Below are 24791 nucleotides of genomic sequence, written 5' to 3' on the forward strand. Positions count from 1 at the left end.
TTCTTCAAGGTAGGCTTCCCCATATCATACCTGTAAGCATTAAACACAATTTACTCCCTGGATTGTGTTATGGAAAATCTCAAACTACCTGAAGGTAAGTTTGGAGCTCATACTCTTGAATAAAGGTGGCACAACCGTGACAGGTTCTTGTCATACCAGAATTTTTATATAATGACACTTTCCCACATGTAACAATAACCACACTACTGCAGGAGCTTGAACTTCACAAATAAAACTGCAAGAACAGGACTGTGCAGATTGCCATTGAAATCCATGAGTCCATCTTCAAAGGGGGCAACAATGGGCACAGAGGAAATGCAAAGTCAACCAGATTTAAACCAATGTTAAAGCTGATGAAGGTTATTAAACATTTTCCAAGTGATAAATAATTTTAAAATTACTTGCAAATCTTAAAAACAGAAGTGAAAGCAGAGATTTTGGTTTTGGTTGGATGGCAGAATATTCTCATTCAATGTTTCCAGCATAAGCATTCCAATACTCTTAAACTGTAAATGAATGCTCAGAATTTATATATAAATATAATTTATAATAATAAAAAATACATATATGTATATATATTTGGGGAATATATATATGGGAAGAGGACAGATTAGGAAATCTGCAAAACACAGTAAGTACATAGTGACAAAGTGTCACCTTTCATTGTGTTTTTTAAAGCATACTATAAATACATATTACCATAACAACAGAAAATCCCCCCACATTAGGTCAATAAGAGAATAGCAATGTTTTCTTAGAGCTGTGGTTGTTTTTTTTTAGGATTGAATGCTGAAGGATTCAGCAGGATATATGGTTTTCCATAGCTCACACTGACTTTAGCAGGTGGGAACCAAAGAAGTTTCTGTGCTTGGCTGCTCATAGCATCCCTTCACATGTGGCACACTTTGCCAGCCTCAGAGACCTGCTGCACAAGTACAAGAGATGAAGGCAGTGAACCATAATGCAGAGGACAAAAAAAATTGTGAAATGCCTTCTATTTTATACATCTCACCTTCTCCTTAAATTCCTTTGCTTCTCGGCACAGAGGACACCATTATTCATGTCTGAGAATGTAGCAACCCAATTGTTTGCTTGACTTTTTGTTAAAAAAATTTACCTAAAGAATCTTTTTTCCAGTGTGTCCCCTTGACTTAACCAAGAAAAAAACCCAACAGCCCCTGTCCCCCCAACAAACAAAATCAACCAAACAGAACAACCAAAAAACCAAAAAAGGAATTTTATGGCAGTACCCCTTGCATCCATCAGTCCCCTTTATGATTTGTCCAAATTCTACTCCCTCTTTGTATTTTCCCCCTTTTTCTCCTCCACTTGCACTGGACACCAGTGATGCTTTAATTCAAATCAGGTGGTTTCCAGTTGGCACAGTGGTAGTTGTGGATGTGTTCCTGCGAGTCTGAACTTGCAGAATCGATACATAATTCCAGGCTGAGTGCACTGCCACTGGTTATTTTGGGAAGGGATGTCTGTCAGGTGTCCTGGGAGCCCTGTGCTTTGCAGGCTGTGTGGCACAGCAGCAGGAGTTGCTGTACAGATGCAGCATCTGGCTGAGAGGAGGAGAGATGCCCCTTATGGGAGAGCTCAGAACCCGGGCAGGCTCCTATGAAAACAGCCCACAAAATGTGGGAAAGGAGTTTCCAGGACTGGGAGCTCTCCCTTCCTGTTGCTGAGCTGGAATCACCACAAGTTACTCGGTTTAATGGGTTGTCTTGCAGTGATTCCAAGGCTGGGATCTGCTGGGTGGGGTGGGACAGTGCTGGTGACAGGGTGGCTGGGGCAGGGTGGCACTGCACCACTCCAGTGCATCCTGCATCTCATCCCGTGCTGGATGCAGGGCTGGCTGGGCTGGCTTTGTTCAGAGTGCCCCATTAATGCACTGTGGACACGCAGATAATGTGAGCCAAAGCACCCGTGTGGAGAATTACTGCAGAGTAAGTAATGTACTGGCAATTCACACCCTAGTTTATTCCATGTTAATTTCTCCAACCTAATCACCTCCTGCACCTTCTAATTTTCCCAACAGTTTTTCAGCCTGTGCCTTTTCAGGGGAGCCTTATTTTTCTCCAAAGCCATCATGACCCACCCAGTGACTGAAGTAGCTGGCACACACATTTAACCAAATGTGAAATGTACTTATTTAGTTTTCCCTGTGATAGAAGCCTATCTCAAGGAGAGCTGTACTGTATTAAAAAAAAAAAAGGCCTGGGGAAAGAAGAAAAAAAAGCAAAACACAAACCCAAACTGAAAAAACACACCTATATTTTTCATTTAAACATTTTTTTGGCACCTCTACTGAAGTAGAATGTTCTTAAGAGCAAACCTATTCATACTGTGCCGATTAATTTCTATATGAATTGTTTGCATTGTCTCTTGGAGAAATGCACTAATAACACATTGGGTATGTGCCTAAATTGTACAATATAACATGGATGGTGTCAAAGCATTGCAGAAGGCTTTGTGGTTGCTCTCTACAGGATTTTAATTTGCAGAGTATTGGTATTAAACTTCTGTATATCCGTAGAGGTCACTTTGAGTGATGATGATTTAACAATACTCACTGAGGCAGGAGCATTCCAGCCCTCTTAGACAGTGGTGCACTTTAAACTACCTGGGAGGTCCCTTCTCTTTTCCCTTCCTTTGGAAAATCCATTGCAGTAGATTTCACTGAGTCTTCCATCTAATAAATTATTTTGCTTTCTTTCCATTGTCTTCTGAAATGCTGCATCCAATACCTTAACTCACCAGCTGGATTCCTGCTGCTCAGAACCAGACATACTAAAAAAATACATTTAAAAATCCACCTCCTGATTCCCAATTTAAGGCTCAGAAGACTTGCTGGGTTTCTCAAGTGTAACAATATGTCTGGCGGGTACAATTCACAGGGCTCTTCAGTGGTTTCTCCCTCCGAAATCTGGAAAGATACTTGGGGTGTGACTTGAGAGTTAGCCAGTGAAAACTGCCTGGAATAGTCAAGTGTCAGAGATAGTGAGATTTCACCAGGGAATGTTTGTAGAGGCTGTGAGGGAAGCAAGGCAGTGCCCATAGCAGCACAGCTTGCTTTGCTTTCACAGGCCTATTTAGAACAGGGAATATTTTTAGCCAATGTAATTGTACTAATGCATAATCATCATAGCTTGCAAAGAGGAAGATTGCATATGTATTCCCAGAATGGTTTAGGACAGCAAACCAACCAAAAAATAAACCCAGCAGTGACTGTCTTCTCATCAGGTCCAGTTCAGTGAAATATATAAGCTACAAAATTTTCACATTCTCTGGTCTTCTAAAATGACAGATTTGTTCATGGTCCTTAGCTCAGCAGAGTGAGTGTGCTATGCTGCAATGTTCTGTTTCTGGCATTTGTTACCACCAGCTTTACAATTAAGTAGGAAAGATTTCAAATTTATAGTTTTCATTATTTGCCAGGGGAAGAGCTTTTCTTTCTCCTAACCACTGCCAGCTCACGTTTGAGTTACTTTAAAGCATGTCATAATTTGTAATTTTTATAGCTATTAGAATTTCTATTTTCTATGTTAATGTCTAATTTTGACAGCTTTTAGACCCTCCAGTAGCACCTTTTAGTGAGTTCTGTGTTTTAGTCAGACAGTGTTTAAAAGGTAATAATCCTTGTATCAGTTTTAGGATGTATTGGCTTGATTCCATTGTGATCTGCCTGCTTAAGTGGTTTTGTGGTAATCATCTTCTATATGAAATACTTATCAAATTCAGAAACACCTATTGCAGCTGAACATGAAGTACAGTTTGTAGAGTTGGATGTGCATCCAAATGTCTTATAGCTGCATTGCATTGCTCCTTAAAAAATATCTATTATTGATGAACTCAGAAGCATGGATAGGAAATTACTATTACTGAAATGCTGCACATGATCTTACCAAACTAATTTTGTATTCTCTTTTTCACTGCAAAAGATGCTGTGTCATGGTTTGTGTATGAAGAAACATTAGGAATACTCCACAGAACATTTATATACATTTATCTGCTTGTAGCAAAGGACTTTTCTTAAGTGTAAAGAGCAATTCCTTGATGTTTGCCTTACTTATCCACTAGCAGAAATACAGAATGGCTTCTTACAATTTAAGGTAATATTCAGGCATAATAGTTAACAGTGCTTGCCATTAATATGATTTTTATTAATGAAAAAAGAGAGCATTAATTCTCTGTTGGATTTCTATAAGGACCACATTTTCTGATATTTAGGGATCAAAGATCCACTTGAGCTAGAAAAAGGATGAGGAAAAGTGACTTTGCCTTTTCAGTTCTTAGGAGGATGAAAAACCATAGGAAAATCAGACAAATTGCTATAAATCCATGTTAACCTTTGGAAGGCAGTGAAGTCCTTCTGTTCTCCCTGGTTAGCCATTTAAAAAGTTCAAAACCTTTTTTTTTTAATTTAAAAAAGATGATTATTTGTATGTATGAGCATGTTATTACAAACTTGTATTTTTAAATAGGTTCAAGAATGTTAAACCATCAGATTACAATAAACAGCATTTCCATTGTTTGATCTATGGTTCCCTTTATCAAATCCAGTCTACTTAGAGCATGTTAAAATAGTTTTGTATTTCTGTAGATTAATTTTATATTGTCATTCTTTACTCCCTAATCAATTTAAAGCAAGTGCAGCTGCTCGAATGCAGCTGTAATATTTTTCCTATTTTAGTGAAATCTCTTTTGTTGTTCAAGAAATTGCATAAAGGAGGCATTTTGGGAAGACAGATGGGAGAACCAAAGCCACTACCAGAATATGACCTAAATCAGGACAAACATTAGAAGATTGTCAGATGCTTAAAAAAAAAAAGAAGGCTGGATCTGACTCTGAAAGTAGCTTCTATTAAACAGTAGGTATCTCTGTCTTCATGTGGCATGATTTTATTTCATACAGAAAATCTGGTCCAGAGGAGAGCCACAAAAGTGATCAGAGGACTGGAGCACCTCTCCTATGAGAAAAGGCTGAGAGAGTTGAGATTGTTCATCCTGGAGAAAAGAAGACTTCAGAGAGGACTTAATGTGGATTTTCATTACTTGTAGGGCACTTTTAAGAAAGATGAGGACAGACTTTTTAATAGGGCTTGTAGCAATATGGAAAGGAACAATGGTTTTAAACTAAAAGAGGGTAGATTCAGGTTAGGTGTAAGGAAGGATTTCTTTGCAGTGTGATGTGAAATAGTGACACAAGGTGTCCAGAGAGGTGATGGATGCCCCATCCCCAGAAACACTCAAGGTCAGGTTGACAAGGCTCTGAGCAACCTGATTTAGTTGAAGATGTCTCTGCTCATTGCAGGAGGGTAGGACTGGATGAGCTTTAAAGTACTCAATGATTCTATGAAAATGTTCAATGTGTTCCGTGGATTGAAAATAATTAATTCTCTGAGGCAATACAAGCCCTTTCAGCACCACAGAATTATTTCCTGTTAGCCAGCTTCACAAGTTTAATGAACAGGAAAGTGATAATCATTAACAAAAGGTAAAAAATAATTCAGAGATGTACTTGAATAGCATGATCCCATTTCTTTTGATTCTCTTTTGTGAAATTTTGAGTAAAAAATGGAAGGTCTGAAAAGATTCCAAAAATCTAGTTCTTTTTCCAAGTTTTTGTTTGGCTTTGCAGTCTCAAATGGAGCTGTGGGAATTGCTGTGTTCTGGTTGGGGAGAGGTATCAAGAAAGGTTGGAAAGTAATTTTGGAGGTATGGGTGAATTCAGTTGTATGTGTGCTTGTAAAACACCTTGTAAAATAGCAGAAGAATCTCCAAATGGAGCAATTTTTTTCCTTGGTAAAAAGAAAGCGGGCTTGTCTCTTGGGGTTTTTTTGGTCATTTGTTTAAGTTTAGAATGCTTGTTTGTTTTGTGGTTTGCTAGGTTTTGTTTGTTGTTGGTGGTGGTGGTAGTTTATTTTTTTTAAAGTGAAAACAGTATAAATAAGCAGAATTTCACTCTAGGTAGTTATTCTGGTTAACATAAATGATTTTCTGAAAAGATACTGATTTTGCAAGGCTTTCAGGTTTAGCATTTACATGCTGTGTGTCTGAAGCAGAAGCCTCACGTGCAGTGAATCTGAGTTAGCTCCTCTGCCCACAGTCACGTTTGTTTCACATGTGAATAGCTGGATCCCTAGACTGAGATGATACTGGCTTGAATTTGCAGAAGTTTATACAGGGTAAGTTCTACAGGTAATTTCTGGGCTAAGTGTTGTTCAGATACTGTGGGAGCTGAGCCTCCTGGGATTGAAGTATTGAAGAGACATAAACCCCACTCTTGAGCTAACCAAAAGCTTTAATTCCTTCTACAAATTCCTAGTATTGTGTCTTTAGCAATGGAACTCTGTTTAGGCCCTAAATAGACACTGAAGGACTGACTTAAGGTCAGTTTTATTAGGGATGAATTTCACTCAGTGTTTTATCCATTTTGTATACTTTATTGACTCATTTATTGAATGCAGCAGCTCTCAGAGAGTTAGCTGAGAGCACAGCTATAGGGTACTGCTTCACATCCTAATAATTAATCTGGTTCCATTAGTAAATAACAATTTTGTCATGGTTGTTTCCCAAATAACTGGTAGAAAATACTACAAAAAAAGAGGAGTCAGTAATTTCAATTTAAAGCTTGCTCTGATTAAAGGAGACAGTTTGGTTTGTCCACCTTTGCTGCAGAAGCTGCACTAGAAAACCTCAGCACAAGCTCAGATTCCTACCCCTGTAAGGAGTTAAAGCACCTAGAGAAGCCAAAACATATACAAATAATGTTTTAAAACTATTCCTGCCAATTGGTATTTCCATCATCAGTTAGCTTGGTGAAAGCTTTCTGGACTTCTCTACACTTGTCCTTCTCTTCCTTGGCTCTAATTTTCTTAAGTAATAAATACATTTTTAGTCAGCACCCCATTCATCTTGCTCCCAGCAACCATAAGGTAAATATACTCACGTTATATCCTTCACTAAACAGATATAGAACCATGATAGCAGTGTAACAACATAAAAAGTACAAGGATGAGGATGTGTCAGCAGGAGAACACTCTGGAAGATGAGCCCACACACACACAGTTTATGGATTAATTTAAATTAGAATTTGGATACCATCAGACAGGAGTCTTAAATTATTAAAGCACTTTCTAAGTAAATTCCAAAAGCGGTTAAACCAAATTAATTTTGAGCAGTAAGAACATCTGATTAGAAATATAGCACAGTTTAAGTGGTCATTTAAAAAGATAATTAAACTTTCCTGTATATACCCACATAGAAACAACAGAGGACTTAAGCAGAGCAGTTCACCACATACAGATAAGTAAGGACTAAAGCTGTCTGCCTTTAAAGTGGAGTAAAACAATAACTACATTCAGTGAATTCAAACAACTCTCATCCTTTCTCAGAAACACTCTAGGCTGTGTTTCTCAGTTTCACTTTTCATGAAGTTTGGTAGCAACAGGCATAGTCACACCAGCTGACAGGCTGAGGAAGAACTTGTACAGAGCTAGATTTCATTATGGAAGGAAATTATCCATCCTCCTGCCTGGGACCACCCAACATTACACTTGCCCTGTTTAACACACAGCTGCAGATGCTGCATTTCCAGGAGGGTCACTTGCAGGGAAGGTATTTTCTTTAAGAGTACACGTGAAAGGGACTGACAGTTGCTTTGCACTGTGAACCAGCAGCACAATGTGAGCAGGCAGAGGAGGGAAAGGTGCCAAGAGCAGTTACACTCCAAGTTCATTGACTGGAGTGAACACTGGGTGCAGAGTGCTCCCTTTTAACAGTTTTTTCTGTATTGTGTTCACAAAACTTGCAAAGCCACAGGAGCCAAGTTATGGAAGACAGATTTTATCTGTAACAAGCTTCGTCCTGCCCAAGTTGTATCATAAACTGCTACAGAAACATCAGATAGAATACAAGAAAAACCCCAACACACCTGGGCAGGTGCTTTACCTTCTAGCAGCTACGTTTTGGATACTTCAGAGGTCCTTTCTCTCTTCTTATCAAAGTTTCCTAGACCCTCTAAACCTTTGAGTGCAATCTTCAGTGCCAGTGGAACAGGAGATTTAACTTCATAATTGCTGGAGATTGTTGTCCCTTCTGTAAGGAAATAAGAACAAAAAGTCGTTTAAAAGAAGTTGTAATCAATATTCACATCAGTGACTGTCCAGATCTGCAGAAATTCTGGGTCAGACACAGCATTTGGAGAGTTGATATTTGTGTTGCTGATATATTAATTCAATTACTGACTCCTCCACTCTTATAGTAGTCTCTTTCCAGAAATCTTTGAAGGACAGAGGGGTTTCACAAGTTGCAAGTCTGTATCAAGACCAAGAATATTTCAACAGAAAACAAATCCTAGTTGGTGTGGAAAAATTTGATCAGTCAGTTATTACTCCTTTATTCCAACTGCTATTCCATTGATGCACATGGTTTAGGCAGAAATAATCTAAAAGAAATCTTCAGGCTTCTTTAAGAAAATGCAGAACATCACCATGGTATTTATGTTTACTGATGTGAAAATCTCTGTAAATATTACTGAGAAACATTAATTGTTTTTCTGGGGTTTAGCCAAATATCAAGGAAAAAAAAAAAAAAAGAAAAATAACCCAACGAAACACTTCATCATTTATACTCTGGGCCACCAAGGCCTCAGAATCGGTGAACATCCGGATTCAAAAGAGGGCAGCTTGAAACTTTACTGGAAAGTAAACAAACAAAACTGATGTCAGAAGTTTCATGTCTTGGGCTTGCTAGAGCTGATCTTAAAAGGGTTGATACTGATGTTTCAAACCATTTGATCTTTTAGAAGATGCAAAATTGTCACTTGTGTTGTCCCCTCTGAGACCTGCTGCCATTGAGCTTTTGAAAGTAAATCACTACTAATGCAACTTGCTGCCTGGAGAAAAAGGACTGAAAACACTCTTGGTCCCTTTTGATGTCAGGCAGTGATATGGCCTCAGATGATGCCAGCTCCTCTGTGTGGTGTTACAACCTGTTACAGATAACAGCTTGAATTACCTGTAATCTAAAAAGTTTTGGTCAGACTTCTGTAATAGCAATTCTTGCTTTTAGGGTGTGCTGTCTGAGAGGGAGAATTCAGAGGACAGCATCTTGCCTCACAGGACAACAAACATAGAGTGGATGAATATTTCCTGCTTACAGTGAGAGAGTATACCACATGTTTACCTCATTTTTTAAGTATACTTAGAAAAGGAGTAGACAAATTCGTAGATAAAACTATACAAAATACTCTTGCACCAAAATGTCTTTTTTTGTTGTGGTTACTGAGTTGCAAGGATTTATGCAGGCCCTATTGTTACTAATCTTTGAAAGGAATTTTAGAAATAGTCAGTGAAAGAAAAATTTTGGTTGGGTGGTAAAAAAGGAAGAGAGTAAGACTACCTAAAACAGTAGACACCAAGCTGATGTCTAATTGAAGAAGGAGTGGCATTACTGTCTTGCTTGCAATACTGTGAGAATTTATGGTACATTTAGCTTGATAACCTTCGCTATGAGGCCAGAATAAAACCTGTTTTGTGCTACATATGTGTATTATCTATATTTTATTATTAAATTCATTTGATAAGACAGTTTATTGGCTATTTGCTGGTTATAATTTAGATAAAAAGATAGAAAGGAGTAGTCACACTTCATTCAGAATATATAAATATTTACCAGAGCATTTCCTTTTCTCATCCTCCACACTGGATCAGGATTGCTGAATCTTGGTTGGGAACTGAAGTATTTTGGTTCATACATTCATAAATATCAGTTCCTTTAAATTCTTCTTCAAATTTAGATTGTGATCTTTGCTATGTACTTGACAGCAGATCTCTGAATGTTATTTAAGACATGGAAATACGAAGTGGGGTGGATGGTGTACTATTTTCACAATTAATTAAGAGTTCAAACTTAATATTTTACTTTTCTTGTTACTTGTCAAAAGAGATCAAAATTTTAAAAATGGAGGGAAGAGCAGAGTTCAAATTACAGTTCATAAAATTGAACTTAATAGCTCAAGCTATTATTTTTTATGACATAGGAAATAAAAGTTGGATTCTATACTTGGGATCTCAGAATAGAGATCATCTTGGCAAAGATGATCACGCAGCCCCAAATGAGAAAATTAATTACTTCCACCTTTGAGGTTTCTGTCCAGCTTACTCCTTTTCAGAAATCATTATAGCACAGAATGGGTACAAAACTTGTGAGAATCAACAAGAGATCAGAGACAACCCTGTATCCTTACTCCTCTACAGTTTTTCCCCATGAAATGATGATTTTTTTTTCTGTTGACCACATGGACTTATCATAGTTCTAGATTATTCTGGGATGTATATTCATGTGGGAAAGCTTAGGAGCAAGGCTTTTCATCCCAGACCATCTATTCTTTATTGATAAATCTTTGTAACTAGCAAGTGCCTTCTAAGGAATGTGTGCAAATAAATACTAATGTTTCTTAGCTTTTTATGTGGTGATCACATAAATCATTACATTATTAGAAATCTGTCATTATTATTATTATCATCATCATTATCATCCAGAGAATACTGTAATGAAACTACCAATTGATTTTTATCTCAGTAAATTAGCCCTGGTTGAATAACTTACCATGACTCACACATCAAAATCTTCACTTGTATGTCCTTCATTTTTGTCTGCTTTTGCTTTTCTAGACACTTGTGTAGTTTCTATCATTATCGTGTCTGACCAACACAGAAAAAAATGTGTATGTTATAAAAAAAATTAATGTAAATTCCTGCCTTAATACAACCTTTCATGTAGTAAATATAATTTATGTTCCATTTAGGGATGTTTCACAGTGCTGTAACAAGGACAAAGGAGACACAGTAAAAGACCAAATTAAGATGCAGTTAATTAGTCTGTGTGATAGTCTTTGCAACTGGGAAAGGAAGATAAAGAAATAAAGTCACTGTCTTCATGGAAAAGTGAGTATTTGTTAAGCACCAGGTTATGGACCATTCTGTAAAAATGTATGTTATAGACAGCAAAAGGGTATTTTCATGCCAAAATGCAAAGCTGTGTCTAGTATTTAAAAGTTCATCTAAACTGAATTGGGGAAATTTTGAGAAGCAGGATATTTATGACTAGATGGAAGACATGCTGCTTCTGATCCTGAAACATTATTTTTGTAAAGCACTTCATTATGGAATGTGATTATACCTCTGGCTTTTACTAGGATTCTCTTTGTTCAAAGTAGTTTAACCCATATTCAGAGTGGGAACATCTGCTTTCCTTTTCTGTTTGGTAAGAATATTTCCACCAGGAGCCAGAATTGGTAGTGGGCTCAGATTGAGGCGAGTTTTCCTTTATGTTTACTTCCTTGTGTAGGCAGACCCTGAGCGAGTGCGTCACACAGGAAGTCTGGGGAGTTACTCCAGATTCATGCTGATGTAACAGGACACGAGAGAAAATTTATGACTTTCTGTCCCAAGCAGATGGAATACTGTTAAGTGACAGCTATAGCAGCAACAGATTTGGGAAGTGCTTTTTTAAAGGCTTTTTGAAGGAGAATGCTTTAAAGAAAGATTGGAAATAGCAGAAAGAAGAACCATGTTCTTTTTTCACGTTTAAATTATGCCTGAGTAGTGCATTACAAGTCTATGCTGCTTATAATGCTAGAATAATATCCAGTGGCCTCTGTTTCCCCAGTTTTATTGTCAACTAATCAATTTAGATTTAGATTATAAGGGGGAAAGACCAGTGCCAGTACTGGTCCAAGATGTGGGTACACCTGGTCTCTGCTGGACTTGTGGTAGGCTGCCTGTCCTTGGTTTGTGATATTCCTCTTCTACTGCTAAAGTACTGAAAGAAAAACATTTATAATACTGAAAGAACTGAGAGAGACCTTATAAATGTGCTAAAAGGCATCAGGGCAGATTTAAAGCTCTTTGTAAAAAAATAAAACAAAAATGTTGATTTTTGCCTCTCCACCAGTGTAGTAAATGTCATCAAATTTTCCATTTGTACCATATTATCCAAGAAGAGAAATACCATCATGTTCATCCTATTCAATTTTTAAAATATCTCTCTCTCTCTGTCTCCTGGTTCAAAACACTATTGAGGAGACTGGACAAAGTTATGCATAGCAATTCAAAAGTCAGATGCATTAGCCAAGATGGAATTGGACTTTGTGTTAAAAGAAGAATGATGAAAAGTACTGACAGAGTGAACAGACTGAGGCTTTCTTTAATTCAGATTTTGAAGTTTCTTAGTATCATGCATTTCCTGGTTAAATTTCACTGAATAGAATTAATTTTTTTCTGACCTAATGTATTCCTTTCTTCAGCAGCCTTATGTTCCTTTTTGTATGATGCATGTGATATATTAAATAATTCTATTCTGTTTTCTAATCAGTATTTGTTAGCTTCCAGGAGTCAGATCTTATTGCTAGGCAACTGAATGAGAAATCTCCATCTCTGTATGCAGCAGTTTGCTAGATCCATGCTGACCCTGTGCTTATCTATACATACATCTATAAAATTACCTAAGTGCAGTTGTAAACATCAAATGTAAACATGCTGCTGTAAATGTGCTTACCCATATGGAATTTATCTTGAAACTGAGTTGTTAATAGTCAAAACAGCTTGGAAAAAGGCACTGATTTTCCCCTCCCCCATTTTAGATGTGTTTCCCTCACATGTACCTGTCTTTAAGGGCAGCCTCAGTGCTGAAAATTACTTCTTTCTTTTGGACAAAAGGAAATAGGGATTTATGTATTAACCACTGCAAAATTTTTTTACATCAGGATACTTCCTTAATTTATTAATGCTTCTGTGAGCTTTTGATTACTGTGATTCTCTGTTTGCAAGTTTTCCAAAGGAATTATAAGATGGAGGACTTAGTGTGAAAACCAACAGCAGGGCTTTAGCAGATTGTAGTGACAGCAGTCTTTCTGCAGTTTTTACAAAGCTTATGCATTTAATAATTTATTGAGCTCTTATTTGCCATCTTGGTGCTTGATTGCATTTACACTGTCATCCAGTATATTTTGGTGATCTTCTAATAATATGTCCTCTGCAATGTCATTATCTTATTACTAAAGATTTGTTCTTGTTTTCTTCAACGTTATTTTTGTTATAACATCACTGTTCTGCCATGGAGGAAAGGGCTTCTGCTTCAGACATTGTACATTGGCATGATCTTTTTTTTTTTTTAAACTATTTTATATTGATTTTTAAGCAGCTCGTGACATGTTTTTAACATATGTGTGGTGTGGGAGTCTCAGGAGTGTAGAATTAGGATCAGAAGTGACATGTGGAGGTCACCTAGTTCACAATCCTGCTCCAGGCATGGTTAATCTCCAGGTTCAGGGCCTTGTTATATTCTTTCTCTCTCTTCTGCCGGGTGCCAAGGCTGGGCACAGAATTCCAGTCAAGGGTGTTTTGGCTGTGGCCAACAAATGCTGAGCAAAGAGTGACCAAGAGGTGACTCTTACAGGCATTGCTTAGACATGCTGCTGTCACCACTCCTTAACTGATGGCTTGGCTGGCTGAATGACAGCTTTCCAAGTAAAAGACTTGAAGGGAACAGGTCCCTTCCAATACCCAATCCTGCACTTTTAATTTCTCTTTAAACCAGCTTCTGATTCTTCACTGAGGGTCTGCAAAAGGAGTTTATGTATATATTTTCATATAGGTGCACCTAAAATTGGTTAGTATAAATAAAGGAGCTGAACTGATCCATTTTTCTGTTCTAATTTTGGTTCAGCTGTGATTAAGGATGTTCCACTGTCCTTCCTGTTCAGATCAGAAATAGATTGGTAACTGACTCATGTTAGAAAATACTGCCTTTAAAAATAGGAATGATCGCATGCTGTGGGTGATCCCATGGACTGGGGCTTCAGGTGAAGGGAGGGTTTAAACTCTCTTTTCTGCTTTGCTGTCATAGCACTGCTATTATTTATGGTTCCCACGTGGCACCACTGCTTTTCTCACCTCCTCAGCCTCACTTGCTGCATTTGGGGGCTGAGGCAATCTGGCAAGTACAGTTGAAGGAACAGAGGAAAGCTGCAGCTCTGCCCCATACTTTGTGTTTCAGCGGTGCCAAGGATGTGGGAGCTGGGAAAGCAGATGCTGAATCCCTGCTGAAGTATGGATGGACACAGGAATTTGTGCTGTGAGACACTTGGTTCCTGTTCCTGAGTGACACAGCACTGCTGGGGTCTGGCAGGCGTTGGGCATACTGGTGGCACTGGTCACTCAGGCTGGCTCATGTGGCAGCCCATGCTCAGTTTACATCAGGTGCACAAAAAAGCAGACTGTGTAGCAGAGGACACAGAACACGTGGAAATAGAATAGGTTTCTTCCTTCCTTTCTGCCAGTTTGAAGTGAAGAGAGCACTCTAAAGAGGAAATGGTATCTCATTCTTTGATTCAGCAAGTAGGTGACAGGCTGTGCTGGTTGCAGTGATGTACGAACTGCAAACCAACCAAACTGCACAGGAATATTCTCTGAAAGCCACCAAACAGCTTTTGGGTTAAAGAGAAGCTTGCATATCCATTCCCATCTGGAATCTGCTGAGCTGTCCAGTAGCCACAAAATGAAATTATGTTTGGTATCATTTGCTCAGTTATAACTTTTAGTTTAAGTCCCAAGTTAGAGTCATACAATCATTATGATTTGAAAAGACCATAAGATCTAAAAGATCCAGCACCACCACAATGTTCACCAATAAATTACTAAACCATGTCCTCAATGCTCCATCTGACTAAGCTTTATCTACTATAAATGTTATTCCTAATATAATATTGTCTTATACACTACTTATTTTCTTTTACAGATTCTAGCCAGTCTTTTTTGTTTTCTTATGAGATTTTTGTTGCAAAGTATTTAGTTCTTTAAGATGCTACAGATGGAAGCATGAAAATGGTAAATTATTAAATAATTAGGAATAGTACCTGCAACATTAATATTTTTATCTTTTATATCTTTAAAGAAATCATACATTTTTGTGAAATTAGATTGTTTTCACTAAAAAAATGCTGTAGATGTGTATTTCTGGTAGGATGATTTTCTCAACATACATCACTAAATCTCTTGATTATAAAGCTTGTATCTGTGTGGTCAGGAAATTAGAATAGATGATCATTGTAGGTCCCTTCCAACTGAACTATTCTGTTCTACTCCGTACATTTATTTTTCCTTTTTTTTGATAGAAAAATCAGAGTTATTTTCAAAAAATAGTTCAGTCTTCTAATAGAGTTGGTTCATTCACTCTCTTCAGCCTTTCTACAATAGTGCTTCAAACACAGCAAAACTTCTAAGTTGTGACTTCATATGCATACTAAATAAATGCATTTTATTAATTATTATATTCCTAGTTCTCTCTTCCTGATTTAGCTGTGATTTCCAATTTTTTTTTTTTTAAAGTGCTTCAGTGGAGGGATGAAGTCGCTTGCGACAAAACAGGCTGGAATAAACACACAGGCTTTCAACCTTCAGGGAAAATGTGTTGGATTTGCAGGATAAGCATGATAACAGACTCTAAACACAATAAAAGGAACTACATAGCCCACACATTCAGTACATTCATCTTTGTGCATGCGGATAACGTGCTGTGGTTGCCACAACTTTGGCTTTCCATCCTGAACTTCCTGGCATAGGTGAATCTAACTTGCTCCATTCCTCCCAGGCAAACAAAATGATCTATTTTTAAAATGATTTAATCAAAGGAAGTTTTATTAAGAGGAAAGCTGAGATGCAAAAAGGAAATACATCCTGCCGTGCAAAATTTGGCTCCAGCCTGCCCACCACCTTGAGCTAATATTGTCCATGTCTACATTTGCAAGTGGTGCTGTGCAGTTGGAGCCAGTTTGCCTTTACTGCCAAGAACCTGATGTCCACACTGCATGTGAGTGGGTGGAAAGGAGGGAATGTGCTTTGAACTTGCTCCAGTTTGCTCCTGTGAACTGAAAGTCCAGGAATAGCTGGGGCACAGGAGATGCTCTGCAGAGTTCATCTTTCGGCTTTGTGTCTTTTGAGGGTGTCTGTACTCTCTGACCTAGGCTGGGTGGAACAAAGTAAGGTGACAGGGAGTGAACAGGAGATTCCCTTCAAAAGCATATTCCTGATGTGAACTTACAAACTCATAAAGATGCCTCCATTATTTGGATGGTTTGAAAAGTAAACATGTTCTGCCAGGCTGTAGGGAGTTAGTGCCTTCCACCCTTTGAAAATAAATTGTCTCTGTATTCACTGATGCTTAAAAGAAAATATTCCAGTATTTATTCTCTGTGCTAGGGTGAGAGAGGGAAACATGGTAGAATATAAAGGTGTTCACAAGGAAAGCCACTTGTCTGGTTAATAACAAAGAACTCACCTGGTGAGTGATGACATTCTGTTTCATAACTAACATAGAGGGTACATGGACAGAAAGAAAGATGTCTTCCATATATGTGATTTTGCTATTTTAAAGCCTTCACTATTTTCCTTTTTCTAAAGCTGCAACTAAGAGAGCTTTCCCTGATTCAAATATTTTTATTCTTCATAAAATGATAAATGGAAGGCCTTTCATGAAATCCAGTACACCACTTAATTCCATAGCATTAGTTGCAGACAATACTATTGCTACCTTTATTGTTCTGAATCAGTACTGTAAAATAATGCAGCAATGAATACAAAGAAATATGATACCCTTGTACTAATGGTGGAACTGAAGAAGGTTATATAATTCAAACACTTGTGAAAGTAGTAGAATTATGGGTTTCTTGCCAAGGCTTGTCTTCTGAGACTGTGATTGTTTACAGGAGTTGTAGCACGGAAGCCCATGAGGGAAGATGAGATGAGGAGGCTGATTCTGCTGCCTCATTCAGATGAAGCAGGACTTGCTCTGAGCAATGAATGCATTCATTTTCATGAGGTAGTCTAAAAATGGACTACAAAGCAGGATGGAATTCAACCCTACATCTTAGTATTCAAACTCTGTTTAAACAACTGTCTGCACTGTGTTTGGTATGGCTCTCAGTGGAAACCAGTAACACCAGTATGCACCACCAAGGTGTGAACACAAAGCCAGAGTCTATGGCACTTTTACACAGACTTTACTTAAAACAGATAAGTGGTCAGGTGAGCAGAGGTAATGAGCCATGTAGAAATTTGTCCCAAAGCTTTTACAAGCCTTAGCATGACAGCTGCAGCATTTATGTAGCTTTACATATGAATATTGTTGGCCTCTTGTAAAGGAAGCCAATCTAGAACCTAAAAGCTGTCTTTAAAAAAAATACATGTAAAATAAGCATTATTTTAACTCAAATTCTCTCTCCCCCTTTCTGAACCCCTTTATATTGTTGTTCCACATATGATACTTCCTTGAGCACTACATCAGCATGTGTGGTGGTCAGTGGGAGTTTTGCCAGAGCACAGTGTAAAGCAGGTTTTGGCGAACTGTGATTGCAGATTATAAAAGGCTGGCGGCAGAGTTAGCATGGGGTTAGGAGCCATAACATTGAGAAAATTGGCTGAGAGAACCAATATGTTTCTCAGAACTCAGCAGAAGCCCTGGAGCTAGGAAGTCCTTTCCTCATACTGCTGATTTTAAGATCATTTGATGGGCAGCATTTAATTTCTTTGAGCTGGAGATATTTTTAAATTCTGCTGGGTGTCTGTGAGCATCCACAGCATCTTCTTACTTGGGAAAGAAGAATATAGTGTAGTGTACCATATTCAAAAACTCTCTGACCCCATAGCATTTGAGGTTTGATCTTATTGTGAACATTTACTTTTTAACCATATTTAGGGCCTGAGTAATTCTAACCATTGCTTGAATAGTAAATGGTACTTGGTCCCTCAGGACCTTTTTTTTGAAAAAAGGCAGTGGCGTATGTAGGAATTAATTAATTCCCTGCAGGCTTTTGTATTCTCTTCAACTCTCAGTCTGATTTTCTGGATCTTTCTGCCTGTTCATATGTATTCAGAAGCTGAGCAACTATGGTTAAAAAAAAAATAACTGAAAAATACCAAAACTCTGTTTCTCTCCTCCAACCTTTCAGAATATACCTGCAACAGAGAAGGTCAAGAATTTTAATGCCAGCTGATTTGAGACCTAGGAGAACAAATAACTCCATAGCATTTTTGCCAGTGTAATCTTTGGTCATTACTATTGATTGAAATGAAGCTTAAAAGTATGTTTCTTCTGAAGTCTTTTGAAAAATGGTGGCTGTCAATACGCTTTTAAGGCTGAAACATCTATCAGCAGCCCTGTAAAGATGGTGAATTAGTTGTGCTGAAGTACGTGACACCTGTGAGAACTACTCAGTGTGTCTGATGGGGAATCAGAGGTAACTTTCAAATTTTGGATATAAATGGAGGAGAAGAATAACAATTCTCTGTGATGTGCCAATTTATGAGCAATGAGTAAGTGCACGGTGCAGGCTAAAAGAACCTCTTTTTTGAGAAAGCAGCAAGGAAGAAAGTGCAAAATTATGTACTGAGGTCTGACCCCCAAAATACTTAACTTTACAAAAATTGTTCATCAAGAAGACATGTAGAACTCAAAGAGAGTTTCCTGGGAAAAAACTGTAAGTGCTTGAATGTAACTTCTTGAGTTTCATAGGGTTGTGATCTGATTTAGTTAGCTAGTTTTTTTCCTATGAGTTGATATTTGACATCTGTCAAATTAAAAGTCTTGCACAAGAATGAAAGTTATTTACAAAAAATTAGGTGTTACAGAAATAATTGATTTCTGTAGAGCATGGTCATGAATTTTCATGAATTTTTTCAGAAAAAAACAAGTGCAAAAAGTAAAGACAAGTAATTTCTGATAATTCATGCAGCTTATTCTTTCTGATTTGCTCAACATTTTATGTAAAGATAATCTGTGAAGTCTTGAAGCAGAACAAAAGCTTTAAATATACTCTTAAGATGTTATTGATAATATTCATAAATGTTATCAATGAGGAAGTAAAAAGCAATTTTTCCTGAACTTTGCCTCAACAAATAATTATTGACAAAGGGCTCTTCAGGACTAAATGTCACATCTTCTTTTTTCCTGTGGCTTGTGATAAGTTGTGCAATCAAAATCCTAGGGTCACTAGTGCTTTACTAGGAAAGAGTTTATTATGTCTACGTGCCCAAATGTTTTCAGTTCTCCGTAACTCTGATGGCACAATATGTGATGGGAGTAAAGGAAATCAAGGTAATATTTGTGTCTGCTAATACAAACACAGCTGCACCACCTCTTACTAGTTAGGTAAATACTCTGTCTGCACAGTTCAGGTCTGGAAGTAAATATCAAAGATGACCAGTGTTAAATGTGTTGTTTAGATTAGGCCCAGGGCTCTGTTTGTTTCCTACTGAAGTTTTCAGTGCTGTTATTGACAATTCCCACTTATGTAAAAACAACTTAAACAGATAATTCTTTTGCCTCTACAGCTCAATAAAATAAACTCAAAAGCTATTTCCTTTCCTCAAATACTTTGTGTCTTTAAGGAGTGGATTGCTGCATAAAACTACTTAGCAGAGCTGTGATTATTTTTGTCATGCTTTTAGCCAACCTTTCTAGAATGGAAAAATATTTTAATTGTAGATCAGGCCCTACTGAAGATTTTTCAAATTAATTTATTACAGTAGATAAAAAAATTTAATTTTGACTCATCCTGTGTGTAAATAGCTTCTCTAATGTATTAGATTTTTCTCAATTACTCAGATTACTCATATGTTTCCTAGGTTATCAACAGATTTTTTATTTAAAGAAAGGGGAAGATTGATTCTGACATTTTCTCAGTTGTGTGCAATGACACTTCTGAAATTGTAACACTCTCCTGCCAGCTACGGATATTGACTCAGGCATGAGATTTTCAGAAGACATGCTTACTTTAGAGACTAGTTTGTCATGTTTCCATCTGTTGGATAAATATCTTTTTGGCTAAATGTAAAACTCCAAATACATGTCATCCCAGATACTTGAGAAATTTTTCACACAACTGCTGAAAGGATGAGATGAAAAATCCTTTCAAAACACCTGCCAAGCGAGACTGCACAATCCCATCCCAGGCAACTGGAACAGCCACCTGAGGTTTGGAACTTCAACAATCCCAATGTTGAAAACAGCAATTCATGAGACAAATCTTGCTGCTGGGTAGTGTATGATTACCCAGCAGGTGGGAGATGTAAATCAGGAGCCTGGAGAGAACCAGGAGATATGAGAATGGCAGAGGGTTGTGCGCTCAAGTGCGTGCCCTCTGCAGCCGGGTTCCCGGAAACCTGACCTTGGGTTATTTTGGATACTGGCTGATAACAACCTTTTCCTTGTTGTCTGAGCATTGAGACTGAAGAAATTTACATTCCTTCTTTTTGCATTTTATCCTACTATCTGTACCAGACAGGACTGATGGGGGCAGGTGAGACTGAAATCCCATTGTGCAATCGCCCTCGCTGGTGTGCAGAGATTTCTGTCCCTCACAGGGAGTATTTGTTAGATAGACCTTGAGAAGTGTTCCTTCAGGGTTCCAAAACCAGTATGTTCACTTGTAAATACTCTTCTATTTCCCTTTTCCCTTTCACTGAGATAAAATAATGTTCTGGTGGCAAAGTCTCTGTAGTCTTTCTGTTGCTCCACTTCAATAGATGCGGATGGATCTGTTGTTTAAATAGAGGTTTTCTCTGCAACACCAATGTGCTTTCATTGATACTGGCTTTTTCCTTTCTTAAAAGTATTCTACCAATTAATATATTTGCCTAGGAAAAAGCAAAAGCAGGTAAAGCAGGAAGTAAGCAAGCATGACAGAAGAATCATTTTATACTGTTAACTTCTCCACAGCAGGTTTGATGAGAGCAGGTAAAGACAATTTTATTTTTTTATTCAGTAATGAGTTTTACTTAACATACCCACGAGCAGACTTGGTGATCCTATATCCCATTTTATATGGTGTGATTTTAACCATGCAGCTTTCCTTTTTTCTCTGTCTTTTTCAACCCAAAAAGCAGGTTTCTTTTATTTTGTACTTAAGTTTGATTTTAACCAAGGCACTGAACAGCTGTGGTCTTGCTATAACTTGCTACTGTTATTTTCCCTATACTTTCCCAATCTCTGCCTGAAGAACAGGAATGTGAGAGTGGAAGTGACTCATTGGATCACAGAATCCACCTCTTTGCTGCAGAATTAATCACATCTTATAAACTGCCTTTAAAAACATCCAATCTTGGTCTTGAAAATGCTTTGTCACCCACCTCACCCGCTCCAAGATATCCTACATTGTTTAAAAAATGCTGTTAATGAACTTGAAGGGCCTCTGCTGTCCTCACTGCTGCTAAGTAAGCTTTTTTTCCCAAGATATCCACATGAAAATAAAGTGTGTAGGTGTTTCTTTCCAGTTGCTCTTGCCAGAATGCTGCTCTGGGACCCCACTGATTAGAAACAATTATTTTGCTCAGCCTTCATGGCTAATTGATCTGTGCTTGGAAGTGTCTCCCAGCTTGCAGATTTGGTCGTGCAGTTTCTTGTATTGTCAGAACTCTTCTGAGGAGGTTTGTTTCAAATAAGTGTAGGATTACTCACTGAGTTGAGTTATAGGAGTGCACAAACTTTTTTTGTCAGTTTATATCACATGAAGAATATAAGAGTAGGGTGGAAAATCCAGGGTTGTAGAATGATATTGTAGTAAGGGAAGAAATGCCTGGATTACCTGAGTATGAATAGACTGAGACTGATTACAAAGGCTTTGTAAATAGAAACATTTCAGGACATCTCAGTTGTGTGTGTAATGTCAGCATTGCAGAATTCTTCTCTTCCATAGAGAAGATTTAAGGATAGAATGCATTGGAAAGTAGTGTTACTGTCTCTATAATAGTTTTTCTAAATCAGTGAAACTTCAGGAATCCTTCTATGATCACAGAGTATTCTGAGATGGAAGGGACCCAGAAGGATTATTGAGTCAAACTCTTAGGTGGATGGCCATACAAGGATCAAACCCACAATCTTGGTGTTATTAGCACCATGCTCTGACCAGCTGAGCTCATCTCTGGGCTTTTATGAGAGGAAATAGCATGACCCAAGCCCATGTCTTCTGGTAGAAACAGGAATGACAAAAATCTCCTTAAAATGTTATTTTTCAGGGGTTTTTTCCCCTCATTCACAAATTCTTTTGTCTTCAGTAGTGAATTTCTATGTCCACTGTTAGCCATGCCATTAATGCTTCTTTTTCCTTTCAGTTTTTATTTCCTGATTGGACTGATACCATAACATTCTGAATTGATTCCATAATTTATGACTGGTATTATAACTAAAGCAGATTACTCTATTTTTAAATTTAAAAATTATGGTGTAAGTAGATTCCACATTCATCTCATATTCTAAGAATTTACTATCAGCCTCTGGCAAGCGAAATCAAATGGATTTTTAGATAAATGCAACACAAATTCCAGAAATACCTCTCTAGCACTCTTTTATTTTTTTGGTCCAAGTGCTAGTAATCATGGAGTTATTCATGGGAGATTTTACTGATAAAGTAGGATGGGGCTCTTTCATATATTCCTTGGAGTTCCTTATTGATGCTTTCAGGTCACATTTGCACAAATTCCTGCTTTTGGTAGGGCTCTGGCAAAGGTAGTTTGATCCAGAAGGGGGAAATTTAATATAATAACTGGGGCTGTGTGCTTCCAAATCTTTAAAATGGCTGTTTAGGGCTTAGTAACTGAGGAAACCTCCTCTGAGGCCAGTCATTCACTCCCCCCTTGGTATCAGATTTGCAGATCATCTTAATAGTCATCTCTTGTATCCTAATACCTGATTTTGGACTCTGCTGCAATCACCGAGTCTCTCAATAGCACTGAGTAATTTTGGCTGCAAGGGGCAGCAGCTGTAGAAGGAGGGGCTTTTGTGTGGGAAAGTTGCAATGTCTGTTCATATATTATTCTGCCACATGATGTCCTCCTAAGCCAGGTTAGAATTATGGAATGCAGGCACTCAAACTGTGCAATTCTTCAGCATTCAGACATGTCTTTATAGAAAAGGTTCCCATCTTGTAGTAAATTATTACTCTCATAATATTAATAAGTAATGCTACTACTTATATACTAATATAATACTAGTATCATAAGTAATACTATTACTCTAAACTAATCACAAATACCTAATCTGTGATTTATTTCAGTTGCTATATATGAATAGTGAACATTACTTCTGAGGCTGAGCATTATTCATACAGCCTTATGATAACTTGCATTAAAATCCAAAGCTTAAGAAACTTCAACATTTTCAATTTGTTCAGCTCAGTCTCACTGGTACTGCTCACTACTTTGTATTTTTTGCAACAAGGCACATTTTGAATGTTGCACACATTATGTGAGCATTGTAATTAATCTTATGAATAAATTACTTTAAATAAAATGTCTAATACTTGTATTTAGGGTATGACAGAAATAAAGACTTTTAGGTCTTTAGCATCCTGCTTTTCCTTTGTGTAATATTACTTGTGGCCTTATATAACTTTTCTTTTTCTGTCAAAAATTAGTGTGCTTTATAATGCTAATGTGTATTTAGGGCTGCATGAATATTAGTTTTCTGCCCAGACAAAGGAAGACACTGAAACTAAAGAAGTGGCCTTGAGGATTTTCATCATGGTACTGAGCACCTGGTTCACTGGAGGTCAGTAGTGCATTGACTTGTCTCAGCTCTCAGTGTAGTGCTTCAGAATATTTACCAAAACAAGGATAGAAAAATAGCCCTGCTTTGTTTTCAGCAGAGTCAACAGGGCCATCTTCTCTCCATACTTCATCTATATCTGTGCATATTCATGCATACATACAGGTATTCATACACATACAGGTATGTGCATCTCATCGTACAGAGCCCAGCAGAAACTTCCCCCCTTGCTCATCTGAGCCTTTACTGTGTTAGGGCTTTGCATTGGGCATGAGCTATTTATAACAGCACAGGCTTACAAGTAGTAGCAGAAAGAAAAATTTCCAATAGATATCTCAGTTGTTGAAAGCTTACTTGCAGATCTAGTTCTTACTATGTCCTCTAAATTAGACAGTTGGACTTTTGACACACTCAGGGCTTTCTTTCGGTATGGAATTTCATTTTAACCTATACTTCAGTTGAGGATTTTTAAATGGGCTCATTCTTCAGTTAAAAAAGGAGGAAAAGGGTCACACAGCAAATTATTAGGAAAATGAACTGTTTTCTGTGGAATACTCAGTAACTGGTCCATCCCTCTCCTTGATTGCATCCAGTACTATTTAAAGTAATTATACTAATCATCACAGTATTTAGACATAGATAACATTCATAAAGAAAAATGAAAATGCTGTTCTAGCATTCCAGTGAAATCTGATTTGACAAGTCAATCAAGTACTTATTTAATTAAACAATGGTAATAAAATATTTAATTGCACTTTAAGATTTCTATTTCTGTCATCCAACCAGGCAAAAAAATCCAAACTCAACATATGTCAAGCAATGAAAATGCCTCAAGTACATCAAATACCAGCCCATTATACAGATTAATGAAAGAAACTGAGCTGCAATGTGCACAGGTATTAAATATTTAATTCCATTTCTGCTCTCTGAGTCTGAAGCAAAAGGGAAATATCCCTCTCCTCCCCCAACCCAGCCCTGTTTGTTTCTCAGGAATGTTAATCAGCTTCCTAGTGCCAGCAGGCTACAATCACCAACTACTAATTAGTTTTAGATAATGATATTGGTAATGAGGCTCTAGTTTCTCAGAGGCACCCGACTGAGCTTGACTCAGGTTCATTCAGTTATTTATTAAGAATGTTATTGTGCAGTGTGAACAGTTTGAGCATGTTTGATGCCAAATATTT

General features: G+C 37.6%; 1 long non-coding RNA gene across 1 annotated transcript; it reads left to right on the forward strand.

The window, feature by feature from the left end:
* Window positions 1-6118: 6118 nt before the first annotated feature.
* LOC306803516 lies at window positions 6119-24497 on the forward strand. Its single transcript, XR_013774638.1, has 3 exons — window positions 6119-6191; window positions 10817-10955; window positions 24394-24497. It is a non-coding gene; the product is annotated as an uncharacterized lncRNA (long non-coding RNA).
* Window positions 24498-24791: the final 294 nt, after the last annotated feature.

The sequence above is a fragment of the Erithacus rubecula genome, assembly GCF_903797595.1.
Source record: "Erithacus rubecula genome assembly, chromosome: 6".
Lineage (NCBI taxonomy): Eukaryota > Metazoa > Chordata > Aves > Passeriformes > Muscicapidae > Erithacus > Erithacus rubecula.